Source organism: Halichoerus grypus, chromosome 9, assembly GCF_964656455.1.
Source record: "Halichoerus grypus chromosome 9, mHalGry1.hap1.1, whole genome shotgun sequence".
NCBI lineage: Eukaryota > Metazoa > Chordata > Mammalia > Carnivora > Phocidae > Halichoerus > Halichoerus grypus.
The window spans coordinates 114,697,078-114,719,451 of record NC_135720.1 but is presented as its reverse complement, the minus strand read 5'-3'; the positions used below and the strand labels follow the sequence as shown (position 1 = coordinate 114,719,451).

General features: G+C 40.2%; 1 non-coding gene across 1 annotated transcript; it reads right to left on the bottom strand.

The window, feature by feature from the left end:
* Positions 1-9,595: 9,595 nt before the first annotated feature.
* On the bottom strand, positions 9,596-9,668 carry TRNAK-CUU (transfer RNA lysine (anticodon CUU)). The gene has a single exon. It is a non-coding gene; the product is annotated as a tRNA-Lys (tRNA).
* Positions 9,669-22,374: the final 12,706 nt, after the last annotated feature.

Here is a 22,374-nt window from a genome sequence, read left to right as displayed (position 1 = left end):
TTTTAAAGTTATTAGGAATTACACAGAAAACAAGTTCCATTATGAAAGATCTGGATTTACACCTGGTGCCCCCCTCAGTCGTGGAGCAGCCTTCCGCAGTCTCCTCTGCAAATGGGCTCCGTGACCTAGGGTTCCATACACCTAGGCCTGTGAGGGGTCGTGCAGAGGTTCCCACAAGCCCAAAAACAACAGTATGGCAGCCATCCCCTCCAGTGGCTTGCTTATGGCCACCCACACTATTACCCACACCACCCGGGTTCCACTTCTGGTAACAGCTTCTGCGGAAGTGCAGAGTATCCTGGGGAAGCCATCCCTCCCCACCCCAGTCTCCGCAGGGCCAACCCATTCACTGGTGGGCAAACTTCTTTTTTGGGAAGTCCATTTTCCCATTCCTGGCTACAGTGTTGGAGTCCCCAGATTGCTTGGAATCTCCCAGGCCTCCAGCAGCACGATCACCTATGACTTGGTTCTGGAAGCAGCCTGGTGGCCAGCCTGTCAAAGCCAACACCTGGCCCCAGTCTTGAGTGGCCATCACCAGCTACCAGGCTTCAGGAGGTGCTAGGCTCATCAGAGCACCCCCCCCCCATAGACTAGGCAGGCCGCAGCAAGCAGAAGCAGTTGGGTTCTTTTAAAGATTTTTTTTTTTTTAATTTATTTATTAGAGAGAGAGGGAGAGCATGAGAGGGGGGAAGGTCAGAGGGAGAAGCAGACTCCCCGCCGAGCAGGGAGCCCGATGTGGGACTCGATTCCGGGACTCCAGGATCATGACCTGAGCTGAAGGCAGTCTCTTAACCAACTGAGCCACCCAGGCGCCCCAGTTGGGTTCTTTTATAACAAAACAGCAAAACACCAAAAAGGAAGTTGAGAGAACCCCACTCTTTATTATCCAAGCTACACACAAGCCTTCCTGACACCTGTAACCATATGCCTTGCATGAAGTGGAAAATAAACTCCAAGCAGCCAGTTAAAAAAAAAGGGGGGGGGGCGCCTGGGTGGCTCAGTCGTTAAGCGTCTGCCTTCGGCTCAGTTCATGATCCCAGGATCCTGGGATCGAGCCCCGCATCGGGCTCCCTGCTCAGCGGGAAGCCTGCTTCTCCCTCTCCCACTTCCCCTGCTTGTGTTCCCTCTCTCGCTGTGTCCCTCTCTGCCAAATAAATAAAAATCTTAAAAAAAAAAAAAGATTTAGGGGCACCTGGGTGGCTCAGTCATTAAGCGTCTGCCTTCGGCTCAGGTCATGATCCCAGGGTCCTGGGATCGAGCCCCGCATCGGGCTCCCTGCTCAGCGGGAAGCCTGCTTCTCCCTCTCCCACTTCCCCTGCTTGTATTCCCTCTCTCGCTGTGTCCCTCTCTGCCAAATAAATAAAAATCTTAAAAAAAAAAAAAGAAATAGAATGTGAGCAGCTTTAAAAAAAAAAAAAAAGATTTAGGGGCACCTGGGTGGCTCAGTCATTAAGCGTCTGCCTTCAGCTCAGGTCATGATCCCAGGGTCTTGGGATTGAGCCCCGCATCGGGCTCCCTGCTCTGCGGGAAGCCTCGTTCTCCCTCTCCCACTCCCGCTGCTTGTGTTCCCTCTCTCACTGTGTCTCTCTCTGTCAAATAAATAAATAAAATATTAAAAAAAAAAGATTTAAATTTAAAAATGTACCTTTCTGCCTCTGTCCTTTCCTCCTTGTAGTGGAAGAGATGTCACTCCTTCTGACCAAGGCTAGCCCCCTTCCCAGAGCCCTTGCTCTTTTTTTTTTTAAGATTTTTTTTATTGTTATGTTAATCCCATACATTACATCATTAGTTTTAGATGTAGTGTTCCGTGATTCATTGTTTGTGCATAACACCCAGTGCTCCATGCAGAACGTGCCCTCCTCAATACCCATCACCAGGCTAACCCATCCTCCCACCCCCCTCCCCTCTAGAACCCTCAGTTTGTTTTTCAGAGTCCATCATCTCTCATAGTTAGTCTACCCCTCCGATTTCCCCCCCTTCATTCTTCCCCTCCTGCTATCTTCTTCTTCTTTTTTTTTTTCTTAACATATATTGCATTATTTGTTTCAGAGGTACAGATCTGAGATTCAACAGTCTTGCACAATTCACAGCGCTTACCAGAGCACATACCCTCCCCAGTGTCTATCACCCAGTCACCGCATCCCTCCCACCCCACCCCCCACTCCAGCAACCCTCAGTTTGTTTCCTGAGATTAAGAATTCCTCATATCAGTGAGGTCATATGATACATGTCTTTCTTTGTTTGACTTATTTCGCTCAGCATAATACCCTCCAGTTCCATCCACGTCGCTGCAAATGGCAAGATCTCATTCCTTTTGATGGCTGCGTAATATTCCATTGTATATATATATACCACATCTTCTTTATCCATTCATCTGTCGATGGACATCTTGGCTCTTTCCACAGTTTGGCTATTGTGGACATTGCTGCTATAAACATTGGGGTGCACGTACCCTTTCGGATCCCTACTTTTGTATCTTTGGGGTTAATACCCAGTAGTGCAATTGCTGGATCATATGGTAGCTCTATTTTCAACTTTTTGAGGAACCTCCATACTGTTTTCCAGAGTGGCTGCACCAGCTTACATTCCCACCAACAGTGTAGGAGGGTTCCCCTTTCTCCGCATCCCCACCAACATCTGTCATTTCCTGACTTGTTAATTTTAGCCATTCTGACTGGTGTGAGGTGGTATCTCACTGAGGTTTTGATTTGGATTTCCCTGATGCTGAGCGATAGTGAGCTCTTTTTCATGTGTCTGTTGGCCATTTGGATGTCTTCTTTGGAAAAATGTCTGTTCATGTCGTCTGCCCATTTCTTGATTGGATTCTTTGTTCTTTTGGTGTTGAGTTTGATAAGTTCTTTATAGATTTTGGATACTAGCCCTTTATCTGATACGTCATTTGCAAATATCTTCTCCCATTCTGTCGGTTGTCTTTTGGTTTTGTTGACTGTTTCCCTTGCTTTGCAAAAGCTTTTTATCTTGATGAAGTCCCAATAGTTCATTTTTGCCCTTGCTTCCCTTGCCTTTGGCGATGTTTCTAGGAAGAAGTTGCTGCGGCTGAGGTCGAAGAGGTTGCTGCCTGTGTTCACCTTTAGGATTTTGATGGACTCCTGTCTCACATTGAGGTCTTTCAACCATTTTGAGTCTATTTTTGTGTGTGGTGTAAGGAAATGGTCCAGTTTCATTCTTCTGCATGTGGCTATCCAATTTTCCCAACACCATTTGTTGAAGAGACTGTCTTTTTTCCATTGGACATTCATTCCTGCTTTGTCAAAGATTAGTTGACCATAGAGTTGAGGGTCCATTTCTGGAGCCCTTGCTCTTTTAATTATCCCTCTGTCCAGCATCTTCACTCTGTCTGGAGTTCCTCATTCGCACTTAATCATGCTCACAGGTCTGTAAGAATTAATACATGTAAAATGCTTAGACCAGGGCCTTGCCCTCAGTAAACTCGATAAATGTTAGCTGTTATTATGAGTGAGACCATTAGTTCCCCACACCTTTACTGGGATCAGTTTTCTCGGGGAGGGTCACATATATAAAGGGAAAAATATTTTCAACTAAAGGGGAAATGAGGCATACTCATTGTTATTATCTTTCTCATAAATGCTAGAGTTCTTCAGAGGTCTTTTCACCCTCTTTTTTTTTTTTTTTTTTTTAAGATTTTATTTGTCAGAGGGAGAGAGAGTGAGAGTGTGAGAACAAGCAGGGAGAGCAGCAGGCAGAGGGAGAAGCAGGCTCCCTGCTGAGCAAGGAGCCCAGTGCGGGACACGATCCCAGGACCCTGGGATCATGACCTGAGCCGAAGGCAGACGCTTAATGACTGAGCCACCCAGGCTCCCCTTTTTACCCTCTTCTAAATTTATACACTCCTGGGTGATTTTTATCCACTCTGAGTTAAACCATTTAAATACTGATGACCCTTAATTTTATATCTCCAGTTTTCCTGATCCCCAGACCCACTTAGATTTCCTCCTTCTTTCCTTCCTTCAACAATAGGGCCTGCTGGGGCGCCTTAGTGGCTCAGTTGCTTAAGGGTCTGACTCTCGATCTCAGCTCAGGTCTTGATCTCAGGGTCATGAGTTCAAACCCCACATTGGGCTCCACGCTGGGCGTGGAACTACTTAAAAACAACAACAACAAAAACCCAATAGGGCCTGCTCTGCACCCGGCACTGATGAGAAAAGCAGGATTGTCACTTTAAGAGACGGATGTATAAACCAGCTATTTAGGTACTTCATAGACATCTCAAGCTCAATATGTCTAAAATACTGCACCCCATCTCTAGCCAGCTGCTCCATTGTTTCCAGATTTAGTAAAACTTCCACCATCTACCCAAATACCCAAGATTGGAAGCTGGGAGTGTTCCTGGGCACGAATCTCACCTCCCATACCTGTCCTACCAATGCTGTCTCCTAAATATTTCAAATTGATGTATTCTTTCATTCCCAGTACTGCTACTGCAACCTCCTAACTGGTTGTCTTCTGTCTTGCTTCCCTCTATGTCTCACTCCACACACTGTGGCCAGAGTGATCTTTCTAAAGCATAAAGTACTGTTTCACTAGCTCTCCAGCTTAAACCTTTCATTTGCTCCCTCCTGCTCTTTGATGAAGTCCAATGATCTGCTCCCAATTACTGCACTCTTGCTGCTCATGTCTCCCTTGGAGCTCTGCTTTTTTTTTTTTTTTTTTTGCTCCTCATGCTCATCTCTCTGCCTAGAATAGTTACCTTCCTAGAAATAGGCTTCAGTGAGCTAATACCTACTCTCTTCAGATATCAGCTGAAGCATCACTTCCTTTAGAAATCTGACCATTAGGCCAAGCGAGGACCTCTGCTCTGAGCTCTAGTAGCTCTAGTAGCTCTTATTTCACTGTGTCATGAAACTTTATTGGCATTTCCCTTACTCAGTAAGTATTTGCCAACTATCCACTATTACCCATTATATGTGGGTGCTGTTTTAGGCATGCTGGACAATGCTTGCCTTATAAGATTTCATTCCAGTGCTGTAAGGAAAATAAACCTGGTCATAAGGTGGAGCATAATAGAAAAGGAAGCATACTGTACACATTGATTTAGTATCCAAAGGAGAAGACCCAGACATGCAAAATAGGGCAGGGGAGATGGTTCCAGTACAGTGTTTAGCAGATGCAAAGGCCAAGAAAGAAAATGAGAATGGTATGTGTGACAAGGAAACCAGTGGACTTGGGGAGGAATGAGATGTTGTTTTAGTCTATTGGGGCTGCTATAACAATACCATAAACTAGGTGGCTTATAAACAATGGAAATTTATTTCTCACAGTTCTGGAGACTGAGAAATCCAAGATCAAGCACGACAGATTGAGTATCGTGAGGACCTGCTTCCTGTTTCATAGATGGTCATCTTCTTACCATGTCCTCACATGGTAGAAAGAGAAAGGAAGCTCTCTGCGGTCTCTATAAGGGCACTAATCCCATTCATGGGGCTCTATCCTCATGACCTAATCACCTCCCCAAAGCCACACCTCCTAATACTATCACAGTGGGGGTTAGGATTTCAATGTATGAATTTTGGGGGAACACAAACATTCAGTCCATTGCAGATGTATTTGAAGAGGTAGGCTGGGCTGGGTTATATAGAGCCTTTCAGAGCATGTTAAGGCATTTGGAGTTCATTTGAAATGCAATGGGAAGGCAATAAAGAGTTTAAAGTAGGGGAGCAAATGATCTTTTAACATTTTAAAGAGATTCCTCTAGCTACAGAGGGAATATTGGATCATAAGGGGGCAAGAGTAGAAACAGGGAGACAAATTAGACTATTTCAGTAGGGCAGACAAGAGGTGGATAAAAGCAGCAGATATGGAGAGAAGTAGATGGATTAAAGCTATTACATTTGGAGGTAGGACTGACACAGGACATTCTAACAGATTAATATAGAGATTGCGGCAAAGTAAAAAGTCAAGGAAGACTGCTAGAGTTTTGGCTTGAGTAATTGAATAAGAGGCCATTTACTGAGTGGAAGACAGGAGTAGAAGAACTTGAAAGTGGATCAAGGGTTTTATTTGAATGGCTAGAAGCAGCTGGCTGTACTTGTAAAGTGTTTTTCTACACCAGAGGTTAGCGAACTTATGCCATAGAAGATCAGATAGTAATATTAGGCTTCGCATGTCAAGAAGCAAAATCAAAGATATTATATAAGTACATAAAAATTAAAACAAATTTCTACAATTTTTTATTGACAAAACTCAAAGTATAATGATTGAGTTTTTTTGTTTTTTTTTTTTTGTAATACAGGTCTGCTACTTAATTGGGGTACAAAGTTAGTGTTCCTTGTCATCAAAATCAATTGCAAATGTTTATTTGTTAATGCTGATCTGTAATGAGATTTTATGTATTTCGTCTTTGAAAACATCTTCATACAGATAGTACTGCCAAATACTGATATTAATCCAATACCATGTAATTTTAATTGAGCATATTCATCACCTGAAAGGCATTTATAGAATTCTTTTATATTCTTCCCTTGATACTTGCCTTTTATCATGTCATTACACTGTGGATTAGTCCCATCCAAATGAAGGTTAGGTGGAAACTCCTCAACTGCACAATTAAATGAAATACAGAAATTTTCTTTGCACTTGTATTGAGGTTTGAAAAATACTGCTGGAACTGTAGTTTGAGCTCAGAAAATATATATGCTGCAAATCCATGTGGGAATGGAGATCTTGCTTTTTGTTGTAACTTTTGATAGCACAGGAAGTATATACAGCAGCTTGACATTACCCACGATTCAACAACTTTGATGATTTTGCTGCAGTATATGTTTCGTATATTGGCACTGCTTTGCCTTGTAATTTTAAATTGAATTCATTAGGAAACATCACCATGTCTGTAGCAAGTGTCCACCAATGGATGAATGGATAAACAAAATGTGATATTTACATACAATGGAATGTTAGTCAGCCTTATAAAGTTAGGAGATCTCGACGTGTGCTACAACATGGATGAATCTTGAAGACATTATACTATGTGAAATAAGCCAGTCACAAAAGGAAAAATACTGTTTGATTCCATTTATATGAAGGATTTAGAACAGCCAAGTACATTGAGACAGGAAGAAGAATGGTGGTGGCCAGGAGCTGAGGAGAGGGGCAAATGGAGAGTTATTATTTCATGGGTACCGAGTTTCAATTTGGGAAGATGATAAAAGTTCTGTAGATGGATGGCGGTGATGGTTGTGCAGTAGTGTGAACATAGTTATCGCCTCTGAACTCTACAGCTGAAAATGGTTTAAATGGTAAACTTTATGTTATATATATTTTACCACCACAACAAAAAAAAACAAATAAATGAACCATGAATGAACTAATGGATCTAGGTATTGGGCATCAGTGGCTGCAAACACCACAAAAAAGAAACAACCAGGCCGCCTGGGTGGCTCAGATGGTTAAGCGTCTGCCTTTGGCTCAGGTCATGATCCCAGGGGCCTGGGATCAAGTCCCACATCGGGCTCCCCGCTCAGCGGGGAGCCTGCTTCTCCCTCTGCCTCTCTCTCTCTGTCTCTTATGAATAAATAAATAAAATCTTAAAAAAAAAAAAAAGAAACAACCAGACCATATGTGCTTCTTATGGAAAACACCACCACCACCTATGAATTAGTCTGGCCCAAAATATTGAACTTGAATGTGATCAAGCCTCAAAATATAACTACCAATTCACAGAAAATGCAGAGGGCAGGGAAACATGTTAAACCACACCACAGTGAGGTAATCAGCAAAATTGAGACTGCGAGAAATTCTAAGAAACAAACACACCCCATTTTCTTCACCAAAATAATTGTAAAGGGACAAAGGGGAGGGAGGGAAACCTGTAGTTTAAAAGATTTTTTTTAAGTTTGTTTATTTATTTTTTTAGTAATCTCTACACCCAATGTGGGGCTCGAACTCAAGACCACAAGGTCAAGAGTCGCACACTTCCAATGGAGCCAGGAAGGCACCCCCAAAGATTTTAAAAGACATATTAACTGGGGCGCCTGGGTGGCTCAGTTGGTTAAGCGGCCAACTCTTGATTTTGGCTCAGGTCATGATCTCAGGGTCGTGAGATCAAGCCCTGCATCCGCTCTGTGCTCAGCAGGGAGTCTAGCTGATATTCTCTCTCTCCCTCTCCCTTTGCCCCTCCCCACCCCTCGCGTGTGCGCGTGCTTTCTCTCTCTCTCTCAAATAAATAAATAATAAAATAAAACACATATTAACCACAGTGTGCAGAGCTTATTTGGATCATAATTTTTTTTAAAAGATTAAAAAAAACAAGTATGGCCCCTATGAGACAACTGGGGACTCAACCACCAACTGGACATTTGATGATATTAGGAGTTACTGTTAAAGTTTTTAGTTGTGATAAGGGTATTGTAGTTAAGGTTAAAAAGAAGGGCCCTTGTCTTTTGATGGCATTGGTTATTTATGGGTAAGTTTATCCATAGTTATGGAATGAATAAAAATATGAAATATACACATATATGAGTTCTAGATAATTGTATAAATTAAATTATATAGTCAATTTTTTAAAAGATTGAGAAATAAGTTTGGGAATAGCTATACACTTTAAGGGTATCTGATCAGAAATTTTATAAAGACTTTTTTTTTTAAAGATTTTATTTATTAATTTATTTGAGAGAGCATGAGCAGGGTAAGGAGCAGAGGGGGAGGAAGAGGGTGGAGTGGAAAGAATCTCAAGCAGACTCCATGTTGAGCTTGTGTGGGACTCGATCTCACCACCCTGAGATCATGACCTGAGCCAAAACCAAGAGTCGGACACCCAACTGACTGAGCCACCTAGGCACCCCCAGAAATTTTATATTATAAACACATTCTGGTTTGTGTGCTGGTCCAAGTTAATAAAACATTCTGCTTGACTCTTAAAATCATCAGTTGCTCTATGTATTGATGTAGAAAGATCTCCAGTATATTTTGTTAAGTGAAAAAAAGCAAAATGCAGAACAGTTATACATAATATGCTATGTTTTGTATGAGAGACAGTGAGGGTGGAGAGCAAATAAGAAAGGTGTATTTGCTTATATTTGCAAAAAGAAGCACTACTAGAATAAACAATAAAAATGGGAAAGAAGTTGAGGGAAGGACAGAAAGAAGATACGTGTACTTTAAGATTCCTCTATGTGTACTTTGAATCATGTAATTCCACTACCTAATCAAAAAATTAAAGAAATTTTTGGGACACCTGGGTGTTTCAGTCAGCTGAGCATCTGCCTTCAGCTCAGGTGATGATCCCAGGCTCCTTGCTCAGCAGGGAGCCTGCTTCTTCCTCTGCCTGCCACTCCCACCCCCCCCCCCCCCCCGCCGCCTTGGGCTCTCTCTCTGACAAATAAATAAAATCTTTAAAAAAGAAAAGAAAAGAAATTTAAAAAATTCTTTTAATTTGACTAAATAAATTGAACCATATCACCTTGGTAGCATAATCACAGAAAGAAAGAATTCTGAAGACTACAACCATAAAGGGGATGTACACTAAGGACAAAAAAACCTCCAGCTATAATTTTAAACTTTTATTTTTCTTTCTTTATTTTTAAAGATTTTAATGTTTATTTTTTTTAAGTAGGCACCATGCCTAATGTGGGGCTTGAACCCACAACCCTGAGATTAAGAGTCGCATGCTCTACCTACTGAGCCAGCCAGGCACCCCTACAATTTAAACTTTAAATCCTTAAATATTTTTTTTTAAAGATTTTATTTATTCATTTGACAGAGAGACAGCGAGAGCAGGACACAAGCGGGGGAGTGGGAGAGAGAGAAGCAGGCTTCCCGTGGAGCAGGGAGCCCGATGCGGGGCTGGATCCCAGGACACTGGGATCATGACCTGAGCTGAAGGCAGACGCTTAACGACTGAGCCACCCAGGTGCCCCTAAATCCTTAAATATTAAACTCTTTTAAATTTTAAACTTCTTGGGGTGCCCCTAAATCCTTAAATATTAAACTCTTAAATTTTAAACTTCTTGGGGCGCCTGGGTGGCTCAGTCGTTAAGCGTCTGCCTTCAGCTCAGGTCATGATCCCAGCGTCCTGGGATCGAGCCCCGCATCAGGCTCTCTGCTCCGCGGGAAGCCTGCTTCTCCCTCTCCCACTCCCCCTGCTTGTGTTCCCTCTTTCGCTGTGTTTCTCTCTGTCAAATAAATAAAATCTTAAAAAAAAAATTTTTTTTAAACTTCTTTCAGAAGTTCTATTGTTTGTAGTATTATCAGCAATGGAATTTTGAAAATATAGTTTTTTTCTTATAAATAGGTTAAAGGACAAGTAATTATATTAATAATGTAAATAATAAAATTTTAGTATAAGAGAAAAGATATTATATCACCAAAGAAACTAAGTGAAAACATAATAACATGAAAAATGAAAAATCAATATGAACTCATGAGTTTTCAAATATGTGTTTTTCTGGTTCTGTCCATGGAAATGGATTAGAAGCAATGAGCAGCCCTAGTGCCTTTGTTGTGATCTCTAACACTATTCCCCATTAAAACAGCATGGCCTTGTACAGCACAGAGAATATAATAAATAATATTGTAGCAAATTTGTATGGTGACGGATGGTAATAGACTTATTTTGGTGACCATTTCTTAATGTATATAAATATTGAGTCACTTTGTTGTGCACTTAATACTAATACAATATTATATGTCAACTATTCTTCAATTTAAAACATTTTTAAAGAGTAACAATGGAAAACAAAAGAAACAAAAAAAACAAAACAAAGTATGGTTTCTTTAAGAAACTGCTGGTTCCAGGTCTAAAGCAGGCATTTTTCAAGGTGTGCCTGGGACATGTTTTTATGTTAAAAACAAGAAAGCTATAGAAGTGGGGTGCCTGGGTGGCTCAGTCAGTCAAGTGTTCAACTCTTGATTTCAGCTCAGGTCTTGATATCAGGGTCGTGAGTTCAAGTCTCATGTTGGGCTCCACACTGGGCATGGAGCCCACTTAAAAAAAAAAAAGAAAGAAAGCTGTAGAAGAAAATGTCATATCAAAAGAACCTAGGAGCCCATATGAAAGTGTTCCCACTGAACAAAGTTATGACATTCTGAGCAACTAGAAGAGGGATTGTATTGAACACACTGAATCGATGAAAATTCATTATTTTGTAATGATACCCAAAATGAGAGTAGTCAAGAAGTCTCATTTGTTACCATTTAAGGCAACTATTAAAACAACTACTTACTTTGAAAATTGGTATAATTAGAGGGAAAATATTAAGCATTTATTTTGCTCTTCTAGTAAAAATTTATTTTAGGATAACTGAATAGTTCTAGATAATGAAGAGAACCTTCACAAAATGCTAGTTAAACAATGTAAAAGAAACAAAAGAATTAGGAAAAACATAATTTCACAAACTCCAACAAAACTATTGACTCAGGAAGAATTATCAATTGGTGTTAAAACCAAAAGATGATTGGTTACTGTAAACATGCACATAGAGTCAAAGTAACACCAGGCAGATTACTTTCTAGTTTCAAGAGGGAAAGCATTAACTGTAAATCGGGGGATCATATGTCACCACCTTAATCTAGGGGTTCAATCTCAGCATCCCTAATGATTAATCATAGGTGTTTTCTAATAGGAGACAGCATTAACTATACAACAATATGATAACTATATGACTTTATTCTTCCTAGTACCTTTTATCCTCATTCAGGCATCCCTCAGGATTTTTAGGAATCCATTCCTAAAAACATGTTGGATTGTGAATTTTTAGGTAGTGGGAGTCTGTAAGTCATTATTTTATTTTATTTTTGTATGTCATTATTTTATTTTATTTAAATTCAATTAATTAACATATAGTGTATTATTAGTTTTAGAGGTAGAGTTCAGTGACTCATCAGTTGTATATAACACCCAGTGCTCATTACATCCGGTGCCCTCTTTAATGCCCATCACCCAGTTACCCCATCCTCCCACCCACCTCCCCTCCAGCAACCCTTGGTTTGTTTTCTATGGTTAAGAGTCTCCCTCTCTGGTTTTGTCTTGTTTTATTTTTCCCTCCCCGTATGTCATTATTTTAAATGAAAACAAATAATAATGTATTTCCAGCATGTCTAAAAACCCCAATTAATTTCCCTCAGTGCTTGAAACACTCTAGAAAAAATATATAACAATTAACCAGGTTTTTCTGCTTAATGTAAAGCCTTTAAAACACCAGTTACTTAATTGTTTAACACTTAATTAACTCATTAATGAATTTGTGTAGTAACATAGGATACGAATGTTTTCCTCTTAACTTCAACAACTGCATACTGTAATGTAAATGAACAGTGAAATGATATGTTAAAGACACATAATGAAGGCAAATAACACTCAGCAATAGTGAAATAAACAAGGCAAGTTTCTAAATGTGGTTACTGAAATTGCAGTGTCTCCTGAGTGAGGCTGGAGATGAGAAGGGAGGTATGGAGGTTGTAGTCACTGTTGCTGTTTAGTGGTGGATGAAGGTGAACAAGAATGAGCTTGAGAAGGAGTGAAACAGTAAATGTCTAATGTTCATCCATGTCCGGATCCAAGAAGCTGATAATCAGCTTTCCTTGGCAATGAGTCTCAGAAGTGAATGGTCATGAATTGTCTTCTGAAAGTATTGACAAAGCATAAAAAGAAACTAAAAACGGACAAGTGTTACATTCCCTTTGCTTGTGTTATACAGCTTCTGATAACCCTAGGCTGTGCTGGAAATTGCATTTTTAAAAAAGACGTATTTATTTATTTTAGAGGGGAGAGGGGAGAGAGGGAGAGTGGGGGGAGGAGGAGCAGAGGGAGAGGGAGAGAGAGAATGCCAAGCAGACTCCCCCTCAGAGTGGAGCCTGATGTGGTGCTTGATCTCACAACCCTGAGATCATGACCCGAGCCAAAATCAGGAGTTGGCTGCTTAACTGACCAAGTCACCCAGTTGCCCCGGAAATTGCATTTTTGAATGTGATTTTTCTGCTCTTGTCATGATCATGATGTCTTATAAGCAACAGTGATCATTCTGTCTCCATGATCTAAAATTTCCTTTAGTGTTGCCTGCCTAGCTCCGTTGGAAAAACATGTGACTCTTGACCTCAGGGTTGTGAGTTTGAGCCCCACACTGGGTGTAGGGATTAAATAAATAAAAACTTTAGGGGCGCCTGGGTGGCTCAGTTGGTTAAGCAACTGCCTTCGGCTCAGGTCATGATCCTGGAGTCCCGGGATCGAGTCCCGCATCGGACTCCCTGCTCAGCGGGGAGTCTGCTTCTCCCTCTGATCCTCCCCCTCTCATGCTCTCTGTCTCCCATTCTCTCTCTCAGATAAATAAATTTTAAAAAAAATCTTAAAAAAAAAAATAAATAAATAAAAACTTTAAAAGATAAATAAATAAAATTTCCTTCAAACATTTGTTGTCAAGTATTAGTCTGCTAGGGCTGCCATTACAAAATACCACAGGCTGTGTGGCTTAAATGGCAAATATTTCTTTTCTCACAGTTCTGGAGACTGAAAGTTCAAGATCAGGATGCCGGCAGGTTTGGTTTTTCCTGAGGCCTTTCTCCTTGGCTGGCAGCCTGCCACCATTCTCACTGGTTTCCTCACATGGTCTTTCTTTGTGCAAGGGCACTCCTGGTGTCTCTATTCTGATAAGGACAACAGTCATATTGGGTTAGGCCTTCACTCTTATGACTGCATTTAGCCTTACTTACCTCTTTAAAGACCTTATCTCCAAATACAGTCACATTGAGTGTCAACCTAAGAAGGGGCGGGGGGGGGGGGCATAGTTCAGTCTGTAACACAGCTCTTCCTCCAACTTAGTTCCTTCCAGCATTATTCCAGTGGAATGTGTTTCTTGGAAGGAGCATGGTAAAGCTCTCCAGAATGAACAACACTTTAATCATTTGTCTTTATTTTCTCTCACATGGGAAATAAGGTATTCACAGGAAATGGAAGCATGTACATGGCCATGCATATATCTTTTTATGCTTTCAGCTCTTAATACACTCTGTCACTTCCAATATACATGTTTCTCTAGTCCCTCTTTTTTTTTAATTAAAAATTTTTAAGATTTTATTTTTAAGTAATCTCTACACCCAACCTGGGGCTCAAACTCACGACCTGGAGATCAAGAGTCCCACACTCCACTGACTGAGCCAGCCAGGCGCCCCTCTCTCGTTTCTTAAGTTCACCTGCTTTCTTCACAGTTTTTCCACTTGAGTCATTTTCATTTTCTAATGTGGGGAATGGACACAGAAAATGCATATATAACATTAGACTGTCCATCCTTGCCCCAACACCACACTGTCTTAAAGAGTATTGTATCTTCACACTGTTTTGGTATCAATTAGTGTAGGATCTCCGACTTTGTCCTTTTACTTCAAGATTGCACAGTTTGGCCATGTACAAAAGTGCACTGTACCTTTTGACAAAGAGACTGGATTTCACAGAGGTATGGACTGGATTCTGTTTTCTTCAGAAGAACTTCAGAATGCACTACAACAAGAAAATTGTGTTACTGATGGAGTAAAGCTCCACATTCAAGCTCAAAGACCAAAAGTTTTACAAGGCTATCAAACATCTGATGAAAGATTTTTTTTTTTTTTTTTTTTGACAAAGAGAGACACAGCGAAAGAGGGAACATAAGCGGGGGAGTGGGAGAGAGAAGCAGGCTTCCCGCGGAGCAGGGAGCCCGATGCGGGGCTCGATCCCAGGACCCTGGGATCATGACCTGAGCCGAAGGCAGACGCTTAACGACTGAGCCACCCAGGTGCCCCGAAAGATTTTTGAGACTATTACAATCTACTAAATAAACAAGATTGAAAAAAATACACATAATACTTAGCATTTTAACTTTTTTTTTTTTTTTTAAAGATTTTATTTATTTATTTGGCAGAGAGAGACACAGCGAGAGAGGGAACACAAGCAGGGGAAGTGGGAGAGGGAGAAGCAGGCTTCCCGTGGAGCGGGGAGCCTGATGCGGGGCTCGATCCCAGGACCCTGGGATCATGACCTGAGCCGAAGGCAGACGCTTAACGACTGAGCCACCCAGGCGCCCTTAACTATTTTAAAGTAATGTGGTGGTATGAAGTACATCCAGGATGCTGAGAAACCATCACCACTATCTAGTTCCAAAACTTTTTTTAAAATTTTTAAAAAATTTTTATTTAAATTCAATTAGCCAACACATAGTACATCATTAGTTTCAGTTGTAGAGTTCAGTAATTCATCAGTTGCATATAACACCCAGTGCTCATCACATCACATGCCCTCCTTAATGCCCATCACCCAGTTACCCCATCACCCCACCAACCTCCCCTCCAGCAACCTTCAGTTTGTTTCCTAGAGTTAAGAGTCTCTCATGGTTTGTCTCCCTCTCTGATTTCTTCCCATTTAGTTCCAGACCTTTTTTATCACCCCAAGCAAAAACCTTGTACCGATTAAGCAGTTACTCTCCATTCTCCACAAAGCTCCTTCGATCTGCTTTCTGTCTATGGATTTGCCTGGTCTAAATATTTCATATAAATGGAATCGTACAATATATAGCCTTTTGTGTCTGACTTCTTTCACTTAGGATGTTTTCAAGGGTCATCCGTGTTGTAGAATGTGTTGGTATTTCATACATTTTTATGTCTGAATAATATTTCATCATATGAATATATTATATTTTGTATATCCATTCATCCATTGATAAACATTTGGATGACTTCCCCCTTTTGGCTGTTGTGAATAATGTTACTAGGAACACTGGTGAACAAAGATCTGTTTGAATCCTTGTTTTCAGTTCTTTTGACTGTATACCCAGAAGTGGAATTGCTGGATCCTATGGTAATGTTATGTTTAACTTCTTGAGGAATTGCTCTTCTGTTTCCCCAACAGCTGCACCATTTTACGTTTCCACCAGCACTTTGCCCATTTTTAAGTTGGGTTGTTTGTCTTTTGGTTGTTGAGTTGTAAGAGTTCTTTACATATTCTGGATAGTAGACCCTTTATATATATATATGTGGCAAATATTTTCTCCCATTCTATTATATATATCTTATATATATATATATATCTCTTTATATCTCTTTATATATTATATATCTTATATACCTATTATATATATTAAATATATATTTAAAGATATATATAATATTTAAATATATATATTTAAAGATTTTATTTATTTATTCATGAGAGACAAAGAGAGAGAGAGGCAGAGGCAGAGGGAGAAGCAAGCTCCCCATGGAGCAGGGAGCCCGATGCAGGACTCAATCCCAGAACCCTGGAGTCATGACCTGAGCTGAAGGCAGATGCTTGACCGACTGAGCCACCTAGGTGCCCTGATCATGGTTTTTAGAACTATTTTCCTTTCATAATAGGAAAATGTGGAGGTGTGTTTATAGTTACCTTCAAAAGAGTTTGAGAGACTTTGAGTTTCTTAATCTTGTAGTCCTGACAAAGATACTCGGTTAAGGAGGAAGTAATGGCTGTGACAAAGTATTCTGAGTACATTTTGGACCTCCGTTGGACATGCCATACTCTTTTTGTTTTGTTTTGTTTTATAGTTTTAGGTCTTTGGTCCGTTTTGAGTTAATGTTTGTGTACTGTATGGGGTAAGGTTCCAGATTCAGTACTTTGCATGTAGATTGTCTAATGTCCTTTCATTTCAGCCTGAAGAGGTCCCTTTAGCATTTCTTATAGAGCAGATCTGCTATCAATGAACTCCATCAGCTTTTATCTGGGAATGTCTTAATTTCTTCCATATTCTTAAAGGATTCATGTTGCTGTATGTAAAATTCGTGGGTGACAGGTTTTTTTTTTTCCAGCTTTTTAATTATGTCATCCCACTGCCTCTGACCTCCATGGTTTCTGATTAAAAATCAGCTATTAATAGTTATTGATTATCCCTTGCACATTATGATTTGCTTTTCTCTTGCTGCTTTCAAGATGCTTTCTTTATCTTTGGTTTTCAGCAGTTTGATTGTGTCTCTCAATGTGGATCTCTTTCAGTTTATCCTACTTGAAGTTTGTTGAGCTTCTTGGATGTGTAGTGTCATGTCTTTTTTCAAATTTGAGGAGTCAGCCATTAATTCTTCAAATATTCTTTCTGCCCCTTTCTCTCCTCTACTTTTTGGGACTCCCATTGTGCATATGTTAGTATGCTTGATGGTGTCTCACAGGTCTCTTAGGCTCTGTTCATTTTTCCTCATATTTTTTTCTTCTGTCCTCAGACTGGATAATTTCATTTGACCTATTCTTGATTCTTTTCTCCGTCTGCTCAAATCAGCAGTTGAAACCTCTAGTGGATTTTTCATTTCACTTATCGTACATTTCAGTTCCGGAATTCCTGTTTTGTTCCTTTTTATCATTTCTATCTTTTTATTGATGTCCATCTTTTCTACCCCTGTGAATGGGCCATACTTCCTTGGTTTTTTGCATGCTTTATCATTTTTTTTTGTTGAAAACTGGCCATCTTGAATATTATGAAAAAAAAAAAGGAAAGGAAAATTACTCTCTAGGTCTTTCCAGATTGGCTCTGGGTTGCAAAAACTCCTTCAGTGCTTAACTAGGCCATTTACAACTCTTTCTTAACCTTCACTTCCTACTCGCACTGAGCGTAAGGACCAGCCAGAGATGAATGCCTATGCTCTTCTCAGGTCTTTTCTGAGCATACATTCTGCCCTGGACATGTGTGTGGACTTTAAGGTTCCCCAGTATACATGAGAGCTTTTCAAGACCCCTGTTCCCCCAAAATCTCCCTGGCTTTTCCTCCCAGGTTTTTATTGTGTCTATTGTTTTCTCCAACAGCTATATTTGCCCCAGGGGGCAGCAGCTTGTTCATTTGTCTTTCAATATTCTCAAAGAATGTTCTCTGCATAAGCTGCTCTGCCTCGATAGAATTCTGAAATAGGGAAACAAAGGTAAGACCTTACGTCAGTCCTTCAGGAAAACTCCAGTCAGGTCGAAATAGACAAACATAATTCCTTGGTAACAAAGTCCATTCTGTTCCCTCTAGAACCATGTACACATACTGGGAATACAGTGTGCCATTTTTGAGACTGCTACCATGCCAGAGAGAAGAGTGGGCAGGACTAAGTGAAAACACCTCAAAGCTCTCTTGCCTTGTTACAGTGGTCTTTCTCCTGGTTAAGCATTCACTTGGTTGCTGTAAGCCTTTCACTACCTTCCAGAGTTCTTTAAGGTTGATTCTGACCAGGTTTTTTGGTGTTTCTGGGGAGAGCTTGCCCCAGAGGTTCCTACTCCATTTTTACCTGTATCACTTTCAGTGATGTTTTGAACTTTTAATTGTAGAGATCTTGTACATCTTTTGTTAGATATTTTTCTGGGTATTTTATGTAATTATAAATGTTTTTTAAAAATCTTTTTTTCAGGGGGTGGCTCAGTTAATTAAGTGTCCAACTCTTGGTTTTGGCTCAGGTCATGATCTCAGGTCCTGAGATGGAGTCCCAGGTCAGGCTCCATGCACAGGGAGGAGTCTGCTGGAGATTCTCTCCTTCTCCCTCTGACCCTCCCCCTGCTTGTGCTTTTTTCTTTCTCTTTTTCTCTGTAAAAAATCTGTAAATAATACATCTCAGTTTCTGATTAGGTGTTACTAGTATATAAAAGTGCAATTTTTTTTTAAATTTTTTTTATTGTTATGTTAATCCCCATACATTACATCATTAGTTTTAGATATAGTGTTCCATGATTCATTGTTTGTGCATAACACCCAGTGCTCCATGCAGAACGTGCCCTCCTCAATACCCATCACCAGGCTAACCCATCCTCCCACCCCCCTCCCCTCTGGAACCCTCAGTTTGTTTTTCAGAGTCCATCGTCTCTCATGGTTCTTCTCCCCCTCCGATTCCCCCCCTTCGTTCTCCCCCTCCTGCTACATTCTTCTTCTTCTTTTTTTCTTTCTTAACATATATTGTATTATTTGTTTCAGAGGTACAGATCTGAGATTCAACAGTCTTGCACAATTCACAGCGCTTACCAGAACACATACCCTCCCCAGTGTCCATCACCCAGTCACCCCATCCCTCCCACCCCACCCACCACTCCAACAACCCTCAGTTTGTTTCCTGAGATTAAGAATTCCTCATATCAGTGAGGTCATATGATACATGGCTTTCTCTCTTTGACTTATTTCACTCAGCATAATACCCTCCAGTTCCATCCACGTCGTTGCAAATGGCAAGATCTCATTCTTTTTGATGGCTGCATAATATTCCGTTGTATATATATACCACCTCTTCTTTATCCATTCATCTGTTGATGGACATCTTGGCTCTTTCCACAGTTTGGCTATTGTGGACATTGCTGCTATAAACATCGGGGTGCACGTACCCTTTCAGGTCCCTACTTTTGTATCTTTGGGGTAAATACCCAGTAGTGCAATTGCTGGATCATATGGTAGCTCTATTTTCAACTTTTTGAGGAACCTCCATACTGTTTTCCAGAGTGGCTGCACCAGCTTGCATTCCCACCAACAGTGTAGGAGGGTTCCCCTTTCTCCGCATCCCCGCCAACATCTGTCATTTCCTGACTTGTTAATTTTAGCCATTCTGACCGGTGTGAGGTGGTATCTCATTGAGGTTTTGATTTGGATTTCCCTGATGCTGAGCGATATTGAACACTTTTTCATGTGTCTGTTGGCCATTTGGATGTCTTCTTTGGAAAAATGTCTGTTCATGTCTTCTGCCCATTTCTTGATTGGATTCTTTGTTCTTTTGGTGTTGAGTTTGGTGAGTTCTTTATAGATTTTGGATACTAGCCCTTTATCTGATATGTCATTTGCAAATATCTTCTCCCATTCTGTCAGTTGTCTTTTGGTTTTGTTGACTGTTTCCTTTGCTTTGCAAAAGCTTTTTATCTTGATGAAGTCCCAAGAGTTCATTTTTGCCCTTGCTTCCCTTGCCTTTGGCGATGTTTCTAGGAAGAAGTTGCTGTGGCTGAGGTCGAAGAGGTTGCTGCCTGTGTTCTCCTTTAGGATTTTGATGGACTCCTGTCTCACATTGAGGTCTTTCAACCATTTGGAGTCTATTTTTGTGTGTGGTGTAAGGAAATGGTCCAGTTTCATTCTTCTGCATGTGGCTGTCCAATTTTCCCAACACCATTTGTTGAAGAGACTGTCTTTTTTCCATTGGACATTCTTTCCTGCTTTGTCAAAGATTAGTTGACCATATAGTTGAGGGTCCATTTCTGGGCTCTCTATTCTGTTCCATTGATCTATGTGTCTGTTTTTGTGCCAGTACCATACTGTCTTGATGATGACAGCTTTGTAGTAGAGCTGGAAGTCCGGAATTGTGATGCCGCCAGCTTTGCTTTTCTTTTTCAACATTTCTCTGGCTATGCGGGGTCTTTTCTGGTTCCATACAAATTTTAGGATTATTTGTTCCATTTCTTTGAAAAAAGTAGATGGTATTTTGATGGGGATTGCATTGAATGTGTAGATTGCTCTAGGTAGGATTGACATCTTCACAATATTTGTTCTTCCAATCCATGAGCATGGAACGTTTTTCCATTTCTTTGTGTCTTCCTCAATTTCTTTCATGAGTATTTTATAGTTTTCTGTGTACAGATCCTTTGCCTCTTTGGTTAGATTTATTCCTAGGTATCTTATGGTTTTGGGTGCAATTGTAAATGGGATCGACTCCTTAATTTCTCTTTCTTCTGACTTGTTGTTGGTGTATAGTAATGCCACTGACTTCTGTGCATTGATTTTATATCCTGCCACTTGACTGAATTCCTGTATGAGTTCTAGCAGTTTTGGGGTGGAGTCTTTGGGATTTTCCACATAAAGTATCATATCATCTGCAAAGAGTGAGAGTTTGACTTCTTCTTTGCCGATTTGGATGCCTTTGATTTCTTTTTGTTGTCTGATTGCTGTGGCTAGGACTTCCAATACTATGTTGAATAGCAGTGGTGATAGTGGACATCCCTGCCGCGTTCCTGACCTTAGGGGGAAAGCTCTCAGTTTTTCCCCATTGAGAATGATATTCGCTGTAGGTTTTTCATAGATGGCTTTTATGATATTGAGGTATGTACCCTCTATGCCTATACTCTGAAGAGTTTTGATCAAGAAAGGATGCTGTACTTTGTCAAATGCTTTTTCTGCATCTATTGAGAGGATCATATGATTCTTGTTCTTTCTTTTGTTAATGTATTGTATCACGTTGATTGATTTGCGGATGTTGAACCAACCTTGCAGCCCAGGGATAAATCCCACTTGGTCGTGGTGAATAATCCTTTTAATGTACTGTTGGATCCTATTGGCTAGTATTTTGGTGAGAATTTTTGCATCCATGTTCATCAGGGATATTGGTCTGTAATTCTCCTTTTGGATGGGGTCTTTGTCTGGTTTTGGGATCAAGGTAATGCTGGCCTCATAAAATGAGTTTGGAAGTTTTCCTTCCATTTCTATTTTTTGGAACAGTTTCAGAAGAATAGGTATTAATTCTTCTTGAAATGTTTGGTAGAATTCCCCTGGGAAGCCATCTGGCCCTGGGCTTTTGTGTTTTGGGAGATTTTTGATGACTGCTTCAATTTCCTTAGTGGTTATAGATCTGTTCAGGTTTTCTATTTCTTCCTGGTTCAGTTTTGGTAGTTGATACATCTCTAGGAATGCATCCATTTCTTCCAGGTTATCTAATTTGCTGGCATAGAGTTGCTCATAATATGTTCTCATAATTGTTTGTATTTCTTTGGTGTTGGTTGTGATTTCTCCTCTTTCATTCATGATTTTGTTGATTTGGGTCATTTCTCTTTTCTTTTTGATAAGTCTGGCCAGGGGTTTATCAATCATGTTAATTCTTTCAAAGAACCAGCTCCTAGTTTCGTTGATCTGTTCTACTGTTCTTTTGGTTTCTATTTCATTGATTTCTGCTCTGATCTTTATTATTTCTCTTCTCCTGCTGGGTTCAGGCTTTATTTGCTGTTATTTCTCCAGCTCCTTTAGGTGTAGGGTTAGGTTGTGTACTTGAGACCTTTCTTGTTTCTTGAGAAAGGCTTGTATTGCTATATACTTTCCTCTTAGGACTGCCTTTGCTGTATCCCAAAGATTTTGAATAGTTGTGTTTTCATTTTCATTGGTTTCCGCAATTTATTTTTAAATATTTATTCAGGGATCATACTAAATTTACTTATTATTTTAATAGTTTCTATGTGGATTCTTTTGGATTTCCTATGTCATCTGTGAATAATGACAGGGTTTTCTTCTTTCCAATCCTTTAATTTATTTTTTCTTGCCTTATTTTAAAGGTTAGAACCTCTAATACAATGTTACATTGATGTGATGATAGTGAGCATTCTAGTTTCAAATCTGATCCTATGGCAAAAACTTTCAATATTTCACTATTGACTATGATGTTTGCTGAAAATTTTTTTAGACCCTCATTTTTACATTCTTTTAAGTCCCG